Consider the following 22,294-nt stretch of genomic DNA (forward strand, 5'->3'; position numbering starts at 1 on the left):
ACTCCTCATCAGCTCTAGAAAATACTCCAGACTAAGTATGTAATATCTTGACCGTGGAAAGTATGTTCTCTGGAGCTCTAGTCTCTCACTTGTGCTCAGAAAATGAAATTAAAAAGCAGAAGAAATCAGCCAAGAAATGAAGGTCACTTTTACTGCTCCTAGCCATATGCTTCTCCTGTACATCAATATTATTGCTCCTATCGTTGGGAGGGAGGTAACGGGAGAAATTTTCTCCTTTCCCTCTTTACCCACTCTGGCCTGTAAGTATGAGGTAGGGAAAGCAGGCCAATTGAACTTTCAGTGAACTGTTCTCTGAACCCCTTGAAGTTCCTATGGTAATCACCTGACTGACTCATCTTTACACTTCAGCACTTCAGGAATCTGTGATTTCAGATTCATGCTCCCTATATTGTCCTTAAAGAGCAATTATGGCTGAAAAATTTTAACCCTGCAGTCAACCTTGTGATGATCCTCTCCAAACTTAGGTTGTCAGTCTGTATAGGCCCATTCGAAAATATGGATAGAACCTGCTGGAGCTTGGACCTCATTCATAGGCCTCTGAGAACTCAGGGTGACCTCCATACCTCACTAGTGAAGTACCATTATTGTTAGTGTTTGTGAGAGCAAAGGAGATGATTGTTTGTAAGGGGAGAGAAGTCTGCTGATCATTTAGCCCCTTAGCCAAAGTGTAGGTGAAGAGGAAGGGACCATGACATAGAAAGCTGTCCATTTCTTTTTTTTTTCCCCCAAGCAGCCAAATTTTATAGCAGCACTTTTTTCTTGCAGTAGCAAAGAAATAAAGATAGACTAGATATGTTGTTTGGGGGTTGGTTAAACAAATTGTGGCACAGGAATACAATAGAACAATCTTGTGTCAAAAGAAATGACATATGAACTGATGAAAAGTAAAGCAGGCAGAACCAGGAAAACAATATAAACAGTGGATGTAACAATGTAAATGGGAAGAACAACAGCAAAATCTAAATTGAAAGGTATCCCTATGAATGCAAACTAACCTTGGTTACAAATAAGCAATATGAAATTATACCTTTCTCCCTTTTTCACAGAAGAGGGAACTATGGAAATGGAACATTACATATAATGTTAGAGTTAGATGACTCGTGAGTTAGTTTTGGGAACTTTTAAAATTTTCTTCTTCCTTTTCAAAACATATTTCCATATTAGTCATGTTGTGAAAGAAGAAACAGACCAAAAGAAAAATAAACCCATGAAAAAAATTTGAAAAGTGAAAACAGTATGCTTCAATTCACACTCAGACTCCATTAATTCTTTCTCTGGAAGTGAATAGCGGTTTCCATTACGAGTCCTTCGAAATTGTCTTGGAACATTGTATTGCTGAGAAGTCATTCATAGCTGATTATGTTACAATGTTGCTTTTACTATTTAAGATGTTCTCCTGGTTCTGCTCACTTCACTTTGCACGAAAACTGTCCCATTTCAATAGGCCAAGAGTTTATCACTTTTCTCTTGGATTCACTTTTCCCTTCAGAGATGAGGAAATTGAGATGTCAGTTGAATTCATTTATTAAGCACATTTTATGCGTCAAGCACTGTTTTAGGTACTGGGAACACAAAGATAAAAAACAGCTCTTGCCCTCACAAAGTTTCTAACTACTGGATAATAAAATGAGCTGCCTCAAATCTCACAGAAATTAGGGGCAGATCTGTGTCTCTGATTTATGATCCAGAGTGCCCACTTCTATACCATCCTTAGGGACATATTATCTGATGGAATCCTTATAAAGCTGCCCCGCCCTCAGCCCCAATATTCTAACTTCCTTATAGGCCTACTGTCCCCACCTAACCTCCTCCCGACTCAATATCCTAACTTCTTCATACGTGCCTCACTGCTCACTAGAATTCGTGTGTCCGCGAATTCATATTTCTCACAGAAACAGCAGGTGTGTCCATGCACTCAACCAAAACCACATTCATCTAGTCTAGGACCACTATACTCAGCCAATCAGTAAGCAGCACCACCAGGTTGCCCAAGCAGAATGTGAACCCCAAAACAACAGAAGGAACTTTCCCTAAGTAGGCACCTGCACAGTAATAGCAAAAGCTGTCCTTTAGGTGACTTTATGACATAGAGACTTACTATAATATCATTATCATATATACATTACCCCCCCCATTGGTTTTTCTGTATGTATTGTGGGTAATCACATGTGCAGTTCCATTGTGGCTGAGACCCCTCCTCTATTAACCTAATCCCTTAACAAACCCCTCCTGCCTTTTTATTATTTATAATTTCTGTTGTATAATTGCATCTTTAACCTATAAAAAAATCTATCTTCCTTCCTCTGAAGTTGCTGCTTCCTCTTGGAACTTAGCCCTCTTCATGAGAGGCGTCAATCTCAATAAACGCCTACACTTGGATTAGAGGTGGTCTGACTCTGAATTCTCTGAGATGGTTCCACCTCAACACATAGTGAAACCACAACATTATCTTCTATCTGTCAATAATAAAACCCTCCTAAGACAATACTTAATTTAATTCACCTTTTATTGACTATCCATATTTCCCAAAGTAGATTTTCCAAACTTTCTGTTCAAGTTTTCTAACATAAAAGAAGGTTTTGGACTAGTTGATACAGTATGTTCTAAGGTATTTCCCACCTTTGACATTCTAGATTGTAAGATTTCTTCCAGTTTTGATATTTTATGTTTTAAGATTGTTTCAATCTCTCTTTTAAGGTGCCTTCCGTTCTAGGTTCTAAGGTCTCTCAGTTCCACCTCTGCATTCTGTGTTCTAAGATCCCTCCTGGCTCTACCATTCTATGTTCTAAGAGCCCTTCCAATTTTGACATTCTTTCTGTTCTAAGGTCTTTTCTATCTCTGACATTCTATATTCTAAAGTCCTTTCCACTTCTGATACCTTATGTTCTAAAGTCCATTCAGCTTCAGAATTCTAGGGTGCTAGATGGCACAGTGGATAGACCCTTGGACTTGGAGTCAGGAAGACCTGAATTCAAAATTGGCCTGAGATGTTTCTAGCTGTGTAATCCTGAGTAAGTCTCCTTAACCTCTGCTAGCTTCTATTTTCTCTACCATAAAGTAGGGTTAATCATAGCACCTCCCTCCTAGGGTTGTTGTGAGGATCAAATGAGATACTATTTGTAAAGTGCAGTCTTCACAAATGTTTGTTTCCTTCCCTTCCTTTCTTTTCCTCTTTCCACTTTTAACATTGTATCTCTTCCAAATTTGACATTTTAGGTTCTAAAGTCCTTACTGCTTTCAGACATTCCGTGCTCTAAGATTTCTTCCAGTTTTGACTTTTTTATTTTTGAATCCTAAGATCCGTTCCAATTCTGACATTCTAGGGTTCTAAAGTTTCTTCCAATTTTGATGTTCTAGGTTCTTAAGGTCCTTACTGCCACTGACATTCTACATTCTAAGATCCCTCCTGTTAGGCAATTCCCAAATTTTATGAACTGTGCTTAACGTGGGAAGTCTTTATTCTTTGTGCCTAGGCATAGCTAGAGCTTTCCTAGTTAATTCTCTACCCAAACTAAAGCCGATCCGCCTCCCCTTGGGGTCTACCTCTTCTACTTCCCTCCCCCTCCCCCCCCCCCAGCCCTTGTTCCTCCCATACTCTTCCCCCCTCCCCCTAACCACGGCCATTCCCAAATCCTGGAACAGGAGATCCCAATCCGGGATTACAACGGGTGGAAGGGGGGGACGGGAAGCAGGGGGAGTAACGGGCATGCGCGAGCCGCTCAGCGCATGCCCTGTGAGCCCCCGGCTGGTTCTGGTCTGGAGTCGGAAGCCTGGGAGCCCCTGACCCGGGCGAACGGCAGCGAGTGTGAGTGTGCCCCGGGGCGTGCAGGGAGGGCGCGGGCTGAGGGAGCCGGAGCCGGCGGGCTGGGGGCGGGGGAGGTGGGAGACGCAGGCGGGCGGGCCCCGCGAGGCCAGCCCGAGGCTACCTCGGGGGTGGGGGTTGGGGCGGGGGCCGGCGCGAGCCCAGCCCGCCGAGCGGAGCGGAGCCTGTGCCGGGAGCCCGGGCCGGGACCGAGCGGGGCGGGGCGGGGGCTCTTCTGCCTTCCGTCTTTCTCTCCTTGCCCTGGAGGGACGGGCCGAGGCCGGGCGGGCGTAACGCCGTGTGCGGGAGGATCTGACTCCTGGAGCCGCCGCCTCCCGCTCTTCCTCCTCCTCCAGCTGAGCGGTGGGGAGCAGGGAGCACCGGCGGCCAGTGTGCCACGGTGAGAGGCGGGGAGGAGGGCCGCCCGCCGCCGGTCCTGGGTTCCCCCGCCGCCGCCTCCCCCTGCCATCCTCTCCGTGCTTTCCCCAGCCCACTCCCCATCCCTTCTTCTCTCCGCCTCTTTCCTCGCCCTTCCCCTCCTCCTCCCCATCCTTCCCCCCAATCTCCTCCACCTCCTTCCTCTCCTCCCCCCATCTCCTCCACCTCTCTCTTCCCTCAACTCTTCCTCTTCTCTCCTCCCCATCCCATTCCTCATCTCTTCTACCCCCAATCCCCTCTTCCTCCCTCTTCCCCCATCCCCTTCTCTTCTCCACCCCTTCCTTCTCTCCTCCACCTTTCTCCCTCATCCCTTCTCCTCTCCATCTCTCTTCCCCCCTCTCACCTTCCTCCCCCATCCTCTCTCTCCGGTCTCCCTCCGCATTCCTTCCCCCTCCATCTTCCTCCTCTACCCTTCTCCCCTTCACCTGTCTCCCCTACCCGTTCTCCTTTCCGCCTTTCTTTACTTCATTCCCTTCCTCTTCTTCCCCACCTCTCCTCTTTCACCTCTCCCCTTTCTCCTTCTTCCACCTCTCTCCTTCCCTCTTCTCCCCCCTTTTCCCCGTTCTCTTTCCCGACACCCTTTCCTCTCTCCAGCTTATAAAAGTGGGTTCCCCCTCTCTCCAATCTCCCATTTTTATCAGGCTCCTACACCACCTCCCCTTCTTCTCTGGCACCTCTTCCCTTTTCTTCTCTTCCCCCTCCTCTCTCTAATTCATAGAAAAGAGTCCCCTTTCTCCTCTCCCCCTCTCCCCTCCTTCCTGGTCTTCCTCCTTTCCCCCACCCCTTCCCTGGGGAGTGTGGTTGGTGCCTTTGGTTGGGGGCGGGGGGCGCGGGTCCGACCTAGTATTCTATCCGTGAATTGGTGGTTTGATGGAGCTGGGCTTAGGCCTGGGGGATTGGGAGAGGAAGGTGGGGGTTGGACCTTAGCCACTCCTCTACCTACCTTCTCTGCCTCCTCGGCCGCACCCCCCCCCCCATCCGTTTCTGGAAAGGAGTTGGGGGTGGGGGCCGGGAAAGCAATAAAAAACCTTGGAGGGTCGGGGAGAGAGGAGTCAGGTTGGGTTTTTGGAGCCTGAGGTGATGGTTTTGTGACTGCAACCCAAGAAGGGAACCGGAGAGCTAGTCTGAGAAGCCTTGTGGATTTGAATCCCACAGGATGTGGTAGGACAGGACGGGCCTCTGCTGGAGTTGAATGGTGAGAATGCCTTAGAAACAAAAGGGGAGGGGAGGAGAGAAGGAAAGGATCATTCCATTGGGACACTTGGGATGATTGGACCTGAGATTAAATAAATTTAAGAAATAAGTTCAAATTTAGCGTACTGGAAGCTTGGTCAGTTTCATGAAGTGAAATTGCCACCCCAGGGAGTAGGGAAAAGGGTAGGTTTTGTGGTGGAAAGTAAAAGGAGGACTTCGATTGGTTTGTGAGATTATCTTGAATCACTCTCAAGGGTCCTCCCTCTGCTATTGCTAATAACCAAATAGGAACGGGAGAGCAAAGTCCTATCGCTTCCTCTCACTCAAAACAGGTTTTATTATTCTGTTGTGTGTTTTCCCCGCAACTTTCACAAGAAATAATTTTAAGATAATTAGAATTCTTTCCAAATAACTTTCGCCAGTTCACAACCTAACTGCAATTTTATGTGGAAAAGCAATTTTAGCCGTTTCTGTCTTGGTTCCATTGGTAACTTTCCTTCACTTTTTCTTCACAAGAATGTGTTTTTATGTTTTTTGGCATACCACAAGAGTTCTTAACCTGGGGTCCATAAACTTGTTTTTAAAATATTTTGACAACTATATTTCAGCATAATTGGTTTCCTTTGTAATCTTAATGTATTTTATATTTTGCATTTAGAAACATTAATCTGAGAAGGGGCTTCATAGGCTTAGCCAGACTACACATAAAACCCATTGAGAATCCCTGATTTGACACGAATTAATTACAGGTTTTTCTAACTATAGGCACCAACAAAAGTATATGTTGTGAACCTTTTCAGCAGTCTTCTTGCACTGTCAGCCTGCCTCTGGCGTTTTGGCTGTCTGATCCAGACAGTAGTTCTGTAGTAAGTGCAATGGTTGAAGTCTACATAGGAGTTTGGGGATTTGTATTTGAGGTTCATCATCAATGGGAATTCATCTCAGAATACAGACATTTGCATAATAGGTAAGATAGACTGAACCTTTCTTTCTGAAATCTGTTTCATAACCTAACCCTATAAATAGTTTATTTTTAAAGCACCTAGTGTTAATTTCTTTTATAACACAGCAGTTAGATGTTTTGATAGATCAGCCTCTCTTTAACAATGTAAAAAGTAAAGGAAAAATGAGTGGAAACTCAAAATGAAAATAAGCTTGTTTTCCTAGTTCAGTTTTATTGAAGGACATTTGAGTTTTTATTTTACCCATTTGTCCCATTGGATGCATCCAAAAACTTTTACTTAATTGTAAGTCCAACTGTTAAGTCTATATTATTCAAATACACTCTTTAGAGAAGTGAAATATGAGCAGTGTTTTCACAATTCAGACCTGTTTTTCAAAATGATCTTTGTTAGTTGAAATGTTTTATATCTGTGGACATAATTTTGCTCCTTTTGAAAATAAGAGCTTGTATTTTTGGAATAAAAGCAACTGAGCAGCATTGTTTTAAGCAGCAGGTAATTGCCTATTTTGAATTTGTGTATTAAATATTGTGTAAAATTGTAGATTAAGAGAATTTATGTTTTCTTTTGATGATGTTTGTAACTTTCAGGATATATAGTATCATCAACTAGTATAAGAAATTTTTTACAGTGGTAAATGGCATGGTCCAGCCCTCAAAAGGGGCTAACAAATAGGAGGGCTATACATGAATGGCAGTTGTATAATAAATGTCTAAAGGCACCAAGACCATAGGTAAATAGATAATAATAATAGCTGACATAATAGTGCTTTGAGATATGCAGGGTGTTTTACATAAGTTTCAATTGTGATAACTACATAAATCATTTCAGCCACATAATTTTGTGTAAGGATAAAAGGGCAGAATCCTCTTTCCTGGAGGTAGTAGGATTTAAGAGCCCTTGGAGATAAATTATTCCATGTTTTAGTGAGCAATATATTATGATTAAGTAAGAGTGAGAAAACAGACTGAAAATGGTGATGATGTTTGTATAGACAAAGGCAGAAAACATGGGCAAGGAGTCATTTAATATAGATCATTAAAAAGTTTTGTTGACAAGGAAATATGACTGAACTTAGTGTATAGAGGATATAATGTTATATATAGTGGTATTCTTATGAATTAAGCCTGACATATGAAGAAAGATACTTGAACTGTTACAGGTTAACTGTGTTGCAAAGAGGTTAGTTGGAAAAATTAATTTTTTAAGTTGTGAGAAAATTGCACTCTGTAGTTTCATTGCTTTTTGAATATTGTGTAGTATGTATGTAATTACATAGATATCTGTTTCTATCTGTGTCTTGCTGAAATCTTGAAGTAATTTATTTTTTTAATATGGTGAAAAAAATGAAGTATCATCATTCCCTCTTTGGCTCCTACCTTTGTAACTATGGGTGATTGGGGGCAGCTAGGTGGCACAGTGAGTAGAGCACTGGCCCTGGAGTCAGGAGGACCTGAGTTCAAATACAGCTTCAGACACTTGACACATGTACTAGCTGTGTGACCTTGGGCAAGTCACTTAACCCCAATTGCCCTGTCAAAAAACAAAACAAAACAAAAAAACAAATAACTAGGGGTGATTGGAGAATGGCATTCTTTCTTTAACATTCTGGAAGACTGGAATTACTTTTTAAGAATACTAAATGTTTATATCATGTGAAGATAATGAAAGCAATATTTATTAAAAGTTAGAAAAGAGTGACTCATTCAGAAGTGTATTTGCTTAAAAATTAAGTGCAGAAGTTCACAGATAAATTTCTGTGGGCATCCCATTTTAGAATGTAAGCTTCTGGGGAATTATTCTTTGTGATTGAATACCCAGTAGTGTCTGGAACATAGGCACTTAAATGATTTGATTTATGTTATTGTAAGTGTGCTCATGCATCATTAAAAGTAAATATTCTTAAATTAGAAAAGTGCTAAATTATATATTTTGTTTTAAACTCCAATATTAAAATGAATTCCATTATTTTTAGTTGTATAGGTACAGCATATATTAGTAAATTAATGAAAGATGGTCTAGTTGCTGTTATACTTGGTAACTTTTTAAAAAATGGTTAACTGATTTTTTTGCTTAGTTTTTTTAATCTTATTTTCCATAGATCATGCCTTTATCACAAGACTCTAAAAATAGTAATAAAATTTTTAAGAAGTGTATGTCTTTACTGAGGATTGTAAATAATGTAAAAGTACGTGCTTCATATATTGGTGAGAGTTGAATGACAGACATGAATATTTAAGAAGCAAGAAAAATCTTTGAATGCTAAAATCATCTTTCAGGTTTTAATTTCAATTCCTTATCAGGGCTGTTCTGTTTTAGAATCTAACTGAAAAGTGTTGATGGACAGATCTTAAGGCAATTTTATTCTTTTTGAAATTTAAATTAATGTGTAAAAACTGCTGAATTCATGTTAGTGTTTGGATGCACCTGTAGTCGACTAATCTCAACAAGTGATATTTAAAAGACTTTTGTACCAGCATAACTCTTTAGGTCTGTTATTACTTCCTCTCTTTTTAGACCAGCATTTGGCATTTTCCTTGTTTTCTATCGGTGAAGGGGAGATTAGTTGGACTACCAGTCACTGTCATGGAGGGACTGAACAAGATAGATAATCTTGACAAATGCCATTGTCAGTTTGTGATGACATTGTTAACCAAATCCCACAGTAAAGTTTCAAAACCCTGGAACACTTATGATGTTCTCTAAGGTTTTATAATCTAAATATTTATTTTCCTAGTTAGCTTGAAATGGTAAAGTGAATGCTTGATTTGCTCTGCCATTTATTAGGGATGTGTCCAAATCATTTAACCTCTCTCAACTTCAGTTTTCCTCATCTGTGAAAGTTGGGATTAATCACTTATATTTAACAATTGCTTTTCAGGTTTACAAAATACTGCTCAGCAACTCCGAGATAGGTGGTATAAATGTTAGCCTTGTTTTATAGATGATAGAGTGTTTCAGAAAAGTAAAGTGACAACCCACATTCAAACAACTAGTTGTAACCACACTCACAAAACTAGCAAGTGTCATTTGGAATTCAATTCAGGTATTTATTAAGCACCTGTTAGCACAGCCAATTGTTAAGTGCTGGGGGTACAAGACCCAAACCCAAAATATTCTTTGCCTCTCAAGTCCAAATTTAGCATTTTCTTTTCTTTTTTTTTTTTTTGAGGGGGAAGACAGGGCAATTGGGGTTAAGTGACTTGCCCAAGGTCACACAGCTATTAAATGTGTCAAGTGTCTGAGATCAGATTTGAACTCAGGTCCTCCTGACTCCAAGGCTGGTGCTCTACTCACTGTTCCACCTAACTGCCCCCTAGCATTTTTTTTCTATCACACCACTATCTAGTTTATAAGGTTGTCGTAAACTGTAAAATATAAATGTGGCCTGTGAGGAGTGTTTGTCATTGTTGTTTATTAAGCAGTAATCACTTTTTTTTTTGCTGTGTTTTAAAAACATTAATATCTCATTATGTATGAACTTAAATATCACACATGAATGTTTCAATATACAAACAACAGCAAAGAGGACTGTATGTGAAACTCAGCTTTTCTTATATGTGGTTATTTAAAAAAACCGTAAGTGTAACATGTAGTAACAAAACTATTCTCCTTGTCTGTTCTGTGTTCCTTTTTGAACTTTACTGTCTTCTGTGTATTTTAAGGAAATGTTTCATTCATGCTGTTTTTTTTAGCATCGCTGTTACTACTTTCTGATTCCTACCCCTCCCCATTGTGCTTGATGTTTTAGTCATACATACATGATATAGATGGTTCAATGAATAGTTTAGTGTAATATTAATACTTATTTCTGCCTTAGAAATAAATCTTTTCATTCAAAATCACATGGGACTTTGATAGACAAGAGCATGACTTAGTTTTTTCATCATTTCAAGCTCTTCCTACCTGAATTGCATCAAGAAAAATTAGTGTTACCACTGCCTTTTTTATACTTATTATACATTTTATTAGTCTTTCCTAATAGAGCTTTTAGAAATTTGGCTCACTAAAGTTTATTGAAACATTGAAGGCCCACAGACTTGCTCAAATTCATATTTTAAAAAATGAGTGACAGAGTTTCTTCTCCAGCTCCCTTCCCCACAGCAAGACTGAATCAGACTCTTAATTGAAAGCTCTTCCCCCACCACCCCAACCATGAAGACACTGGGTAGTCAGAAGGATTTTTATATTGTGCCCTAAAGCCATTCAAAAGAACAACCATCTTTGTGGTGCTGCAGTGTTAGTTGCAAAATAATGCCAGCTCACATTTGACGTTGCTGCAATAATATTCAAATAGGGTTTGTTTTGAAGCAATAGGCTAAAATGCCTTCACTGGGATAAGCGAATTTTTTTAAAATTGAAGAAAATATAATTGCACTTAGCACAATGTCTGATGCTTAACAAGTGTTTATGCAACATATTTCTTAGTACTGTTAAATCCTAAAGTCACATAAAATCCAACTTCTTGAGGTAGCATCTTTGAATGTTTAAAAATAAATGCAGGGTAAAGTATGCTAAAATCATTCTTAAGAGTGATGGTATCGGTGAGTTTTTATTGACAGAGAAATTGGATAGAAGCTCAAAAGTCTAAAATTCGTGATTCTTCAGTATTTCTCAGAATTCTAGGCTGAGGGAAAATGAGTTGAGTGGAGATTACAGATTTGAACTAATGCCCTGTCTAAGCATCTTGAGTGTATTTTTCAACAAGAAAAGACTGTCTTTTGGAACCCTGGCTTGAATTTTAAACAAGCAGTTTGAACTTGAAATTGTTTGCAGCTAGACTTGTGGTTTCAGCAGACGGCGGCAAAGAGTTTGTTACTGAAACTATTCGTGTTCTTTAGTGGCTTAAATTCTCTTGTGGTTTCTTTTAGGTGTTCAAAAATTAGCTAAATTTGTAAGCTAAAGTGAGGTAAATAGTATAGCCTTCTAGGTTAGCTAATGAGGCAGCACTTTGTATTGATTGTCTTCATAGCTTCAAATCACTAGCTCAAGCCAATGAAATGGACTCTTCCTTTTGACTGGTTTTCCAGAAGCAGAAACTTAAGTGGTGAGAGATTGATTCCATGCTTAGACAACTTCTAAGGGTTGTTTTGGCTGTGTGTTATGGCCCATTTGCAGAGAGATAGGTGCATATGTTTGCAGGGTTTGGTCATCTCAGGGGAGCAAGGGAAAGTGAGATTCATGTGTTAACTTAGAGGGAATGAATTCTGATTTGTCACAGGCTATAGAATACTAATTAATGGGTGATCTAAAAACCTTTACGTTTGGAATGTTTACTGTAGAGTCTTTGAAACCTGGTACCTAATAATTTGAACTAATCCCATTTCTGGACCTTGGGCCTATCAGAATAGAGGGCAGAGTTGATTTCTTGTTGTCTCTTATCCCCATTTGGGAAAAACCTTAGATTTAACACAGAATGGTTTGTACTCCAAACAATATTTGACATTTGACACGTACTTCTTCCTTTAAAAAGTCTAGTTGTTCTTCTTGGATTATTCCTGGTATCCTGATGGCTTAACTGTTCCACTTATTACTTCTTACCAAATCATCCCTTTTACCCTCCTTCCCCAATCTCAGTGTTACTGGGGATTGATTTGAAATCTGACAACTTTTTAAAAGGTGTTTATTGAGCATCTGTTATGTGGTTACTTTGTGGAAAGATTGTGTGGCTTCTTTTCCACAAGACTGTAGGGCCATAGGATTTACAAGTTGACAGATAACTATATACTGTTACTGTAATTCAATGTAACAGGCAATATATATCCAACAAATTGTAGCAACTATTTAGGATGCACATGGCTATGAGATGGGATGGATGCATTGGAGTTAGTAGATCTGGTGTTTAATCCCAAATTTTGCTGCTTATTTCCATTGTAATGATGTTGGACAAATCACTTATCTGGGTCTGTGTTCTCATCCAGTTCAGATTCTTTCAGTGTCTACTATCTGCAAGGCACTGGGGATAAAGACTTAAAGAAAAACAATTCCTATCCTCAATTTTACATTATACGGGAGACAGACTGGATGATCTTATAAAGGTCTTATTCCTCTCTAATACTCTGTGACTTTATGATTCATTAAGAATATTGCAAACTCAGGAAATATGTTTTGAAAAACTGAAAAAGAGCCTTGTCCACTGTTGGAGTATTTTGAATTTTGAACCTGTTTATCTCCCAATCAGTAAGGTATTTATTAATTGCCCTATGAGCCACGCACTGTGCAAAGTGCTGGGGATCCAAAGAAAGGCAGAAACCAGTCCCTGTTCTCAAGGAACTCCCAGTCTAATGGGGGAGATAATACACAAACAATGGATGCAGAAATAATATTTGTACTGTATGAATTTGGGATAGTCTCAGAGAGAAGGCACTAAGATTAAGGAGGGGTAGGAAAGGTTTCCTGCAGAAGGTGGGACTTCAGCTGAGATTTGAAGAAAGACAGGGAAACCAAGAGGCAAAGGTAGGGCCAGCAAAAATGCCTGAGCTAGGATATGGAATATTGTATAAAAGGAACAGCAAAGAGGCCAGTATTACTGGATTGCAGAATGTGTGGAGGGGAATAAATTGTAAGATGACTGGAAAGAAAGGAGGCAGATTATGAAGAACTTTAAAAGCTAAACATGATTTTGTTTGATCCTGCAAGTAATAGGGAGCTACTGGAGTTTTTGAATAAGGGTGTGACATAGCAAGATCTGCACTTTAGGAAAATCAGTTTAACAGTTTAGTGAGGATGGCTGGCATGGGGAGAGATGTGAGGGAGGGAGACCAACCAGAAAACTATTTCAGTAGTCCAGATATGAGGTGATGAGGGCCTGCACCAGGGTGGTAGCAGTGCCAGAGGACAGAAAGGGGTGCTGTGAAGGTACAAACTGAGGAATCAAAGGAAAAAACTCCAGAACAGGTTAGTGATCTTTTTTGGTAAAATGCATGTATTTTATGGATCTGTGATTTTATCAGTATGGTGCGTCATCTCTATCCATTCTGTTTGCAAACCTTTTATTTTACAAAGTACAGTTAATTGCCTTGGCCAACCTGGCAAGCTTATGGTCAAAGTCAGGTCAGAGATGATAAAGACATAGGAGCATATTTAGATGCAGATAAGTGAACAATAATTAGTGGCAATAAGAGAAGTTATTTTAATCTGAATACAAGGGCTTGTTGGTGAGATCTATTAGATTACAGAAGTAGTTCTCAAACTTTCTCCTCTTGAGGTTGGTAGAAGAAATAGAATTATTATTTCTTACCCCTTTGCCTTTCCCAGCCATCCAAGTCTATTAAAAATACATTTTATTGGTGTCTTTTGTTTTTACGTCGAAGTCATTTCTGGATATCTGGATATTATCCTTCTATCCTTGCATCAGATTTCCCTATAAAAAAAGCAGTTAATCATAATCAGCTAATACAGTGAGTTATCAAGTTGTGTCTTATAGTATGTGCCAGTGGTGTTAAACTCCACTAGGAATCTGTGACTGTATGTTGGCTTAGAAAACCACAAATTAACATTATCTATAGTGGAGTTTTTATTTTGTTAAACATTTCCCAGTTACGTTTTAATCTGGTTCAGCCTGCGAGTTTGATACCTCTAGTGTACACAGGATTCTATACCTGTGGTCTTTCATGTCTTTACTGAAAAGGGGGAAGTGTATTTCCTCATTTTGTCTCTAGGACTAATTAATTAATGAACAGGCATTTGTAAATCACTTGCTCTGTGTCAGACAGCATGCTAAAGAATTAAACAGTCCCCTCACTCAAGGAGCTATATGAACTTTGTTTTAGCATTTATTATCATTTTTTACATTATTATAGTTATTCTGTATATTTGCCTCGTTCTGCTTCACTCTCCATTAGTTTATCAAAGCTTTCCACATTTCTTTCATTTTTCCTATTCATTGTTTCTTATGACATCCATGTTATCAGTTTGTTGAATAATTTTCTAATTGACTTTGTTTCCAGTTTTTTCCTATGACAAAAAGTATTGCTGTATATACTTTGGTCCATGTGTGCCACATGCATGTGTGTGCGTGTGTGTGTGTGTGTGTGTGTGTGTGTGTGGCTGCGCATATGTGTGTATATGGAGATTTTCTCTGTGTGTGTGTGTGTATGTATATATATTCACATATATTTACACACACACACACACACACACACAGAACCAGAAAGACAGACAGAGAGACTGTCTTTGACCTCCTTGGGGTATATGTCCATCTTTGGATCAAAGTTTATGAACAGTTAACTGACTTTTCTTACTACTCTAAATTCCAACTACACATTTCTAAGAGGGAAACAAAAAGGTTATAGAAGAGAGTGATAAATGTTTTTGAGACAGTTTACACCTGCTCAGATTTGGGGAAGTGACATTAGAGGTCTTTGAATGCATTGTTATCTCTGTTTTACACTGATCATTTCTCAACCTCAAACACCCTTCCACAAAGAAAATAAATTTGGAAAGGTAGTCTGTAGTACATCTTTAGGCATCCTTTATTGGTAGGCCAGATGAGTGTTTACCTCAAATGGCAAGACAAGTAAGCATTCAGTCTTTTTTAGGAGTTTCCTTTGCCATCTTTTCATATGCCCCTACCATTCTTCTTGCACATGTCATGGCAGTAGCACATTTTGAAGCTGAACATGGCAATATGTCCAGAAAGAGGCCAAAACCTGTATTCATCACAGAAGTATTAGCTGCTGTGTCATGCTAAGATTCTTCTGCAGTTTGGGAAACACAGGGATAGAATACTATTCAAAAGGATGAAAACTCAGTTGCTATACTGCATGTAATGACTGAGTCGAATAATATGTTCCAAAATAAACTGGGTGTTTTGAAGTTAGTGATTTTAAAAGTATGGGCCAAAAGGTGTCAGTGACTATATAAAGAAATGAATAAAATATTCTCCAGTGGGAAAGTTGGTAAATTTAGCCATATGAGTGAAAGAAATAGATTCTAAAATTTCAGTAAGTTGGAAATTGTTAGCACTCATCTCTTATTTGCTCTTGCACATATGAAAATAAAATTACAATTTGAAAGGAATGTAGATCTTTCCCTAAATACATAGAAAAGAGGCTCTTTTTATGAGGGGATGAAGGTGAAGCCTTAAACATTCTTATGTGGCATTCTGTTCTAGACCACACTCTCCTAAGACTCCTGAAAATGATCTGAAATGAGGGAAAAAAAAAGGTAAAGTACTATCCCTTCTAGAAACCAAAATTACAGAAGTAAATTGAAGCAATATTGTAGTAAAAAAAAAAATGACTCAGAAACATTCAGCGATCACATAAAATTTTTCTTTGTAGAATGGGGTGTTTTTTTTTTAAACCTGGGGTCCATGAACAACTTTTTAAAAAATGTTATAACTATATTTAATATGATAAGTTTTCTTTGTAATTATATTTATTTTATCTTGTGCCTTTAAAAACTGTATTCTGAGAAGGGGTACATCGGTTTCACCAAACTGACACAGGGGTCCATGACAGAAATGGTTAAGAAAACTCATTCTGATATCTAGATGAATTTCCTTTAGCTTCTCCATCAACGGATTGAAACTCCTTTTCTGTAAAAATAAGAATCTTGTAATAGTCTAGATACTTGAAGGGTGAATCATAAGCCAATTTATAAAGATGCTGATTTTACTTAAAAACAGGTGAAGACACACAATAGAGAGGAGTGACTTTCACAGGGTCATTCAGTGGGTCAGTGATGATACTAGGAATCCAAGACTCCTGAAAACTATCCTTTATCTTATATTCTAGACAGTGTTCCCTCTATATTCTCAGAACTCTCAGTGGGCAGTTTCTGTTGAGTCTGCACATGAGTCAGAATAAAATGTAGTTTGCTTTGCTGTACTATATTGATTTTTGCAATCCTGATAGCAATAAAAATCTGTTTCTGTCGGTGTACTTAGCTTTTATGATGACAAAGAAATGTAAACTCAGGATGTTTGCCTGAATAAAACAGTTTTTAAAACCAAATAATTGAAAAGAAATATGCTGATTTCATAGAGATGTTATATATGTTCTGAAATATGGAAAACATATAAAGTGTTTTGAAAACCTTAAAACACTGTATAAATGCTAACTCTTATTTAAATTGTGCTGTGGTTGTCTTAACTTCAAACCCTTGTTGGTACCCAGCTGCTTAAACATTAGTATGTGTTAATTGTAAAATTCTACAACAGATATGGAGGAATGATTTGGCTATTTTCATGCATGTTTTGTTTCACTTTAGAGGCATAGATTCTTAAAATATACTACTTAAAATATACCAGTGTTTGGTTTTTGTTCTTCTGTAAGCAAGCAAAAAGCCAGTAACTACCTCAATTGTCAGTTCCTTTTAGCTCAGCTGACAAGACAGGGGTCCATGCTGTGACTGCAGCTGCTATCTATCCAGTGGCATTTGTTAATTAAGCTGTTTAACATTGTTTTGCTTTCTCCAGTCTTGGCTCCTTTAAAAAGAAACAAAATCATAGGTTTGTAGCTTCTTAGAAAGTGCTTATTTTAGTTGTCCAGTTATGTGAATAATTTTTAAAAACATTTCTTGCTTTCAAAAAGGTAAAATATAATTACATTTGTTTATTATGAGTTCTCAAGCAACTTATTAATTGAAGATGTCTAGGCCATCTAGTAAGTAGTATATAATACAGACTGAGTTCAAAAGCAGCTCTCCTATAGTGTGCAGTTACTATCTTAGTTTAGGCCTTCATCAGTTCATATTTAAAATAATAATAATAGCTCACATACTAATGTTTACAAAATTTTTCATAATGCCTCAGAACCTCCAGTGTTTCTCCAGTCTATGCTTTACTCATCTATAACACATTTCTACTTAGATGTCTCCCTAGTAGCCCCTTCACATTTTCCTTTTACTTTTGATGACAGCATTAACCTCACAGACTCGGAAATTTGCTTTTCATTTCTAGTCTGTGAATAAATCCTACATATTATTTAATCTTTCTCTTCATTTTCATTTCCACAGATATTTTATCACTCACATTTGAATTAATAACTCACACATAATATTCCAGATTTTATAAAGCACTTTCCTCACAAATTAGTTAGGTAGTGAAAGTATTATTAGAATTATTATTCCCCTTTTATAGATGAAGGAACTAGAGTCACATAGCCAGGAAATGTCCCAGCTGGGAATTGAGCTTAGGTCTTCTGAGTCCAGTATTTGTTATTTCATAGCAAAGCTGCCTCTTGAATAAATGAAACAATATCTTCCCTTATGTCAGAACCTCTCTTTTCCAGTTCATCCTATATGGGCAGCTGTTGAAAGGAGGACTATCCCTTAGGTTCACCATAGGGCAGCTGGGTGGCACAGTGGTGTAATAACAATGCTGCTTGCTGTTGCTATGGCTGTGTAAGACCTAGTTACACTAGCACACAGGAGGGCTACTGGCACAGATTCTTTGATCTGCTTTTTGAAGGAAAGCAACTTTAAGGGGTTTACAATCTGGCTTTAATTAAACATGCATATATCATTCTCTTAGTTCAGGGGAAAAAGTCAGCACCCTGAACTTCAGAGAAAACACAAACAGAAATTACAAGCAGAAATTCTATAAACACAGCTAAATAACACAAATCAGCAGACAGACTTCCAGCTGGCTGTCCAAGACATTACATGCATAATTACCAGAGGCAGAAGCACCAACATCTGGGTTTTTCAAAGCTGGGGGGCTCCAATGGCTACCCAGACTCTTGTCTGGTCAAATCACATGACACTCTTCCAGTGAGTGAGCCCCAAACAAAATGCTAACCTCAGAGTATATAGACACGACTTCAGGGTCAGAAGGTGTCACAATGATGTGACTCAAACCCATAAAACCAAAGCCTTCCTGTGACTTAAGCAGGTCATCAAAGACCCTTGATTCAAGCAAATACTCTTGATTGAAACAAAGGCAAGACTCAAAGGCACTTGATTGCCTTAGCGCTGAGAAGCACTCCAAAACAAAAGACAACAAAAAGTCCCACTTTACTTGCCATTACAAGTGGATAGAGTGGCAGGCCTGGAAGCAGGAAGACGTCTTCCTGAGTTCAAATTTGGCCTCAGATACTTACTAGTTGTGTGACCCTGGGCAAGTCACTTAATCCTGTTTGTCTGTTTTCTCATCTGTAAAATGAGTTGGAGAAGGAAATGGCAAACCAGTGAAATGACCAAATGACAAAATGGATGCCAGTAACTTTCTTTTAGAGGCTGAGAGAAGAAAGGGAAAGGAAAAGAAAAGGAATTACGTGAAGAAGAAAGGAGTATAGTGTGTTAGACTGGACAACAAACTAGGCTTAGAATCATAATACTTGGGTTCAGGTGCTGGCTGTAAACTATTTATCAGCTCTGTGACTGTGGACAAGATCATAGAAGCTAGAACTAGAACTAGATTCAGAGCAGAAAATGAACTCAGAGGCCATTTAGTACAATCCTCTTGGTTATAGATGAGAAAACTGAGGCCCACGGAGGTTGAATGATTTATAGTCACATAAAATAGTAAGCTTCAGTGATAGGATTTCTACCCAGGTTTTCTTGACTACTGAGCCAGTGCTTTTTCCGCTGTACTTTCTACTCCATTGTGTCATAAAGCAGTGTGTTCAGCCCCATCCTGTCAACTGTTTCCGATTTTTACTACTGCAAAAAGTATTGCCACAAATAATTTGTTATATATGGGACCTTTTCCCCTGGGGCCTTTCTGGGTATTTCTACCTATAGTAGTATCTTTTCATTCAGTATTCAATTTAATCATTTTTCTACTACTCCTAAAACTTGGGTTTTTTACTTGGAGGTCAAGCCCTGGAGCTAATAATTTAGGAGTTACAGGATCAGAATATGTAGAATTGGAATTAACTACTGGAATAATCTGGTCCAACCTCATTCATTTTATAAGTGAGGAAATTTAGTTGCCTATTAGGCTACTCTGGTGGTATTAGAACTGGAATTGCAGCCTTGGTCTTCTCACTCCCAAATCCAAAGCTCATTCCACTGAACCATATGACTTTATACTATATTACCTTGCTCTTGTAGGTAGGGAAGGAGGCATATAAGTAATTAGGGATTACTTTCCAGAGTTGGTGTGTGCTTTTAAATATTGACATTATCCACCAGGTTGAAATTGTAAGAATGATTCTACTTTTACTTAGAATGTTTTTATATTTGTAGATATCTTAATCTGTTTTTAGATCATTCAATTCACTCACCAAAGGCTTGTGAAAGTTCTCACTGAGTATTTTACTTGTTCATTTAAGTGATCCACATTTTAGCCTGGTGACAGTTGTATGTTCTATGTAGAATGATGATAATTCTTTCAAAGAAAGAATCTTTGTAGATTAGAAGAAGCATTAGTGGAAAGAGCATTACATTTGGAGTCAGGAGAGATAATGGATTCAAATCTTGCCTTAGATGCTTAGTTTTGTAACTGAGGGTAAATCTGTAAGCTTTCAGTTTTATCTATAAAATGGAGATAGACCCTACTTCATGGTATTATTGTGATGGTCAAATGGATAGTGCATGTCAAGCACTTTGTAAATTTTAAAACTACTATATAAATAATAGCCATTACTATTATTTTGATTTAATGTTTGTTTGTCACTGTCTTGCACTGGTCTAACATCACATATATAAGATTGAGATTCCGGGTCATGGAAAAAAATGATCCAGGGTCCCCACAGCCCTTTGGTGTAGTGCTCATCATCTCCGTATTTGTGTTTTTTCTATACAGTAAATTAAATGGGATATATGCTTTGGTATATATGATTTGGTGAATATAGCAAATAAAAATAAGTGGTTTTCAAGGAAAAATATACTATTGACAGAAGTAACATGTCTCTTTAAAAGGCAAAAAGTGTTAAGGATTCCTTTTAGAGTTATTGCAGAAAAATCAGAATGTACAGTGTTGCATTATTTTACCCCATAAGCAGAGATGAAACTCCTATTGTACTCCTATTAGTAGATTTTTTGTTCCTTGTTTATTGCCCCAGGTTAATGTTCCTTCACTGAGTCAAATAAGACTTAATTTTTAAAAGTTCTTTATACTGTAAAAATATCTTAAGAGGAAGAAAAGTTATTTCCTACTGTTACTGATAAGGAGGGTTTTATAAAAAGCTTTTATTCTCATAAATTTAAGATTTTCTGCGGACCTGACTTCTTTGTGCATGATGTGCCTTTGTTTTACAACCAGTTTTCAGGGACTGTGGGGCCGAGTCTCTGGTTTGTGGGCATTTTGAAATTCTAGACAATCTCAGGTTGCAGGATGAAACTTAGAAGATGTTTGAAATGCCTGTGGACTGTCGTGGGGAGGTGAGGGCTCATTGCTCAATGGCATTTGTAGTGGAGAGAGAGGCCGCATGACATAGTGGGTAGGGCACTTACTGGATTTACGGTCAGGAAGATCCAAGTTCAAATCCTGTTTCATATTTTGCTAAGCATGTTATCCATGGAAAGTCTATCAACCTTGTTGTGTCTAGGTTCTCTTATGTGTAAAATGAGGGAATTGGATTTTGATTTCTTCTAAGGACTCTTCCAGCAGTAAATGTTATCCTCTGGTCGTATATAGCAGAATGCTTTGGAGGTTAAAATGCCTGCACGTTGTCTTGTTAGGATTTCTCAGCTAGCAGCACTATCACCATTGTGGATAGCAAAGCATGAGATGAAGATTTAGGCAGGTCCTCACGACAACTTTCTGAGAACTGCTTTATAGATTAAATGTGTTCTTGAAGTTGACTGTTGACACCATTTCCTCATTGACTTCCATTATTATTTCACAGGTGTGGAATAGTACATTGAGTCAGCAGGACCCAGTTTCAGATAGTTCCTCCTCTCTCCTTTTTAAATATATTTCATATTAATCTCTCGATTGCATCCCCCGCCTTTTCTAACTAGGACTGCAACCTAGGTCTGACGGTGTTTTTTTTCCCACTACCTCACATCCTGTATTTTGCTAGTGGCTTGAAATTCACCTTGACTTCAGACTTTCCCAGAGTTTTCAAAACTTTTAAGATTGTAGACTTCTTCTGTTTTCCGTGACTTAAAATCCCCATGTCTGCTGTAATGTTTGGGTGTATGAAGCTTTCAAGTAATGAATTAGATACAAATTAAATTACTATTATGGTGATGTTTTACTTCAAAGAGTATTTGTTCTTTATGTAACCCTAGGGTTCTGTAGAACACAAATTGAAAATCATCAATCTGTTCTATTTGCCTGCCTACTTGCAGAGCTATATACTGACTAAAATGGCCCTTTTCTGCTTATGATTTTTAGAGTTTTTAGCATAAATGACTATAGTAATTCACCAAATAATTTTTCTTTATATGTTGATAAAAATTATGTGATTTTGTTTGTTATTTTTAACATGATTAATTACAATTGTTTTCCTAGTTTTTGTATTGGTATAAATGGAACTTGGTCATAGTAAATTATTTTTTGGATGTATTGCTATTGTCTTTTTTGCTTGGATTTTATTTAAAACTCTTTTGCATTGATAGTCATTTGTAATATTGTTCTATATTTTTTTTGCTTTATCTTTCCCTGGTTTAGGTGTTAGAATTCTTATTTGTCTCATAAAAGGAATTTGAGTAGAGTGTTTTCATTCTGTTGTTCGAATAGGTTTTGTAGCATAGGTTTTAATTATTCTTTGAATTTTGAAAGAATTTGCCAACCATTAGGATTTTTTTTTTGGTTACAGTATTTTTAAAGACTCAGAGAAAGTAATTTTCCAAATTCATTGATTTACAAATAAATGAATGCTAATAGCAGTATTTATACAGCATCTTAAGGTTTGCAAAGCTTGTTATAAATATCTCATTTGACCCTCATGATCATTCTGAGAGGTAGGTGCTATTATTCCCATTTTATAGATGGAGAAACAGGTTAAAAACGGTTAAGTGACTTCAAGTATCACTG

At 38.2% G+C, this 22,294-nt stretch overlaps 1 protein-coding gene across 6 annotated transcripts in view; it reads left to right on the forward strand.

Moving 5' to 3' along the window:
• Positions 1-3,733: 3,733 nt before the first annotated feature.
• PTK2 (protein tyrosine kinase 2) overlaps positions 3,734-22,294 on the forward strand; it is a 434,883-nt gene continuing 416,322 nt past the window's right edge. For 5 of the 6 annotated variants that reach the window (XM_036741072.1, XM_036741073.1, XM_036741074.1 and 2 more), the window contains exon 1: positions 3,765-3,826. The gene's annotated coding sequence lies outside the window, so the exon portion shown is untranslated. Of the gene's footprint in view, positions 3,827-22,294 lie in introns of all 6 variants that reach the window. The other variant, XM_036741078.1, reaches the window with a different exon arrangement.

Source organism: Trichosurus vulpecula, chromosome 1 (genome assembly GCF_011100635.1).
Source record: "Trichosurus vulpecula isolate mTriVul1 chromosome 1, mTriVul1.pri, whole genome shotgun sequence".
NCBI classification, from domain to species: Eukaryota; Metazoa; Chordata; class Mammalia; order Diprotodontia; family Phalangeridae; genus Trichosurus; species Trichosurus vulpecula.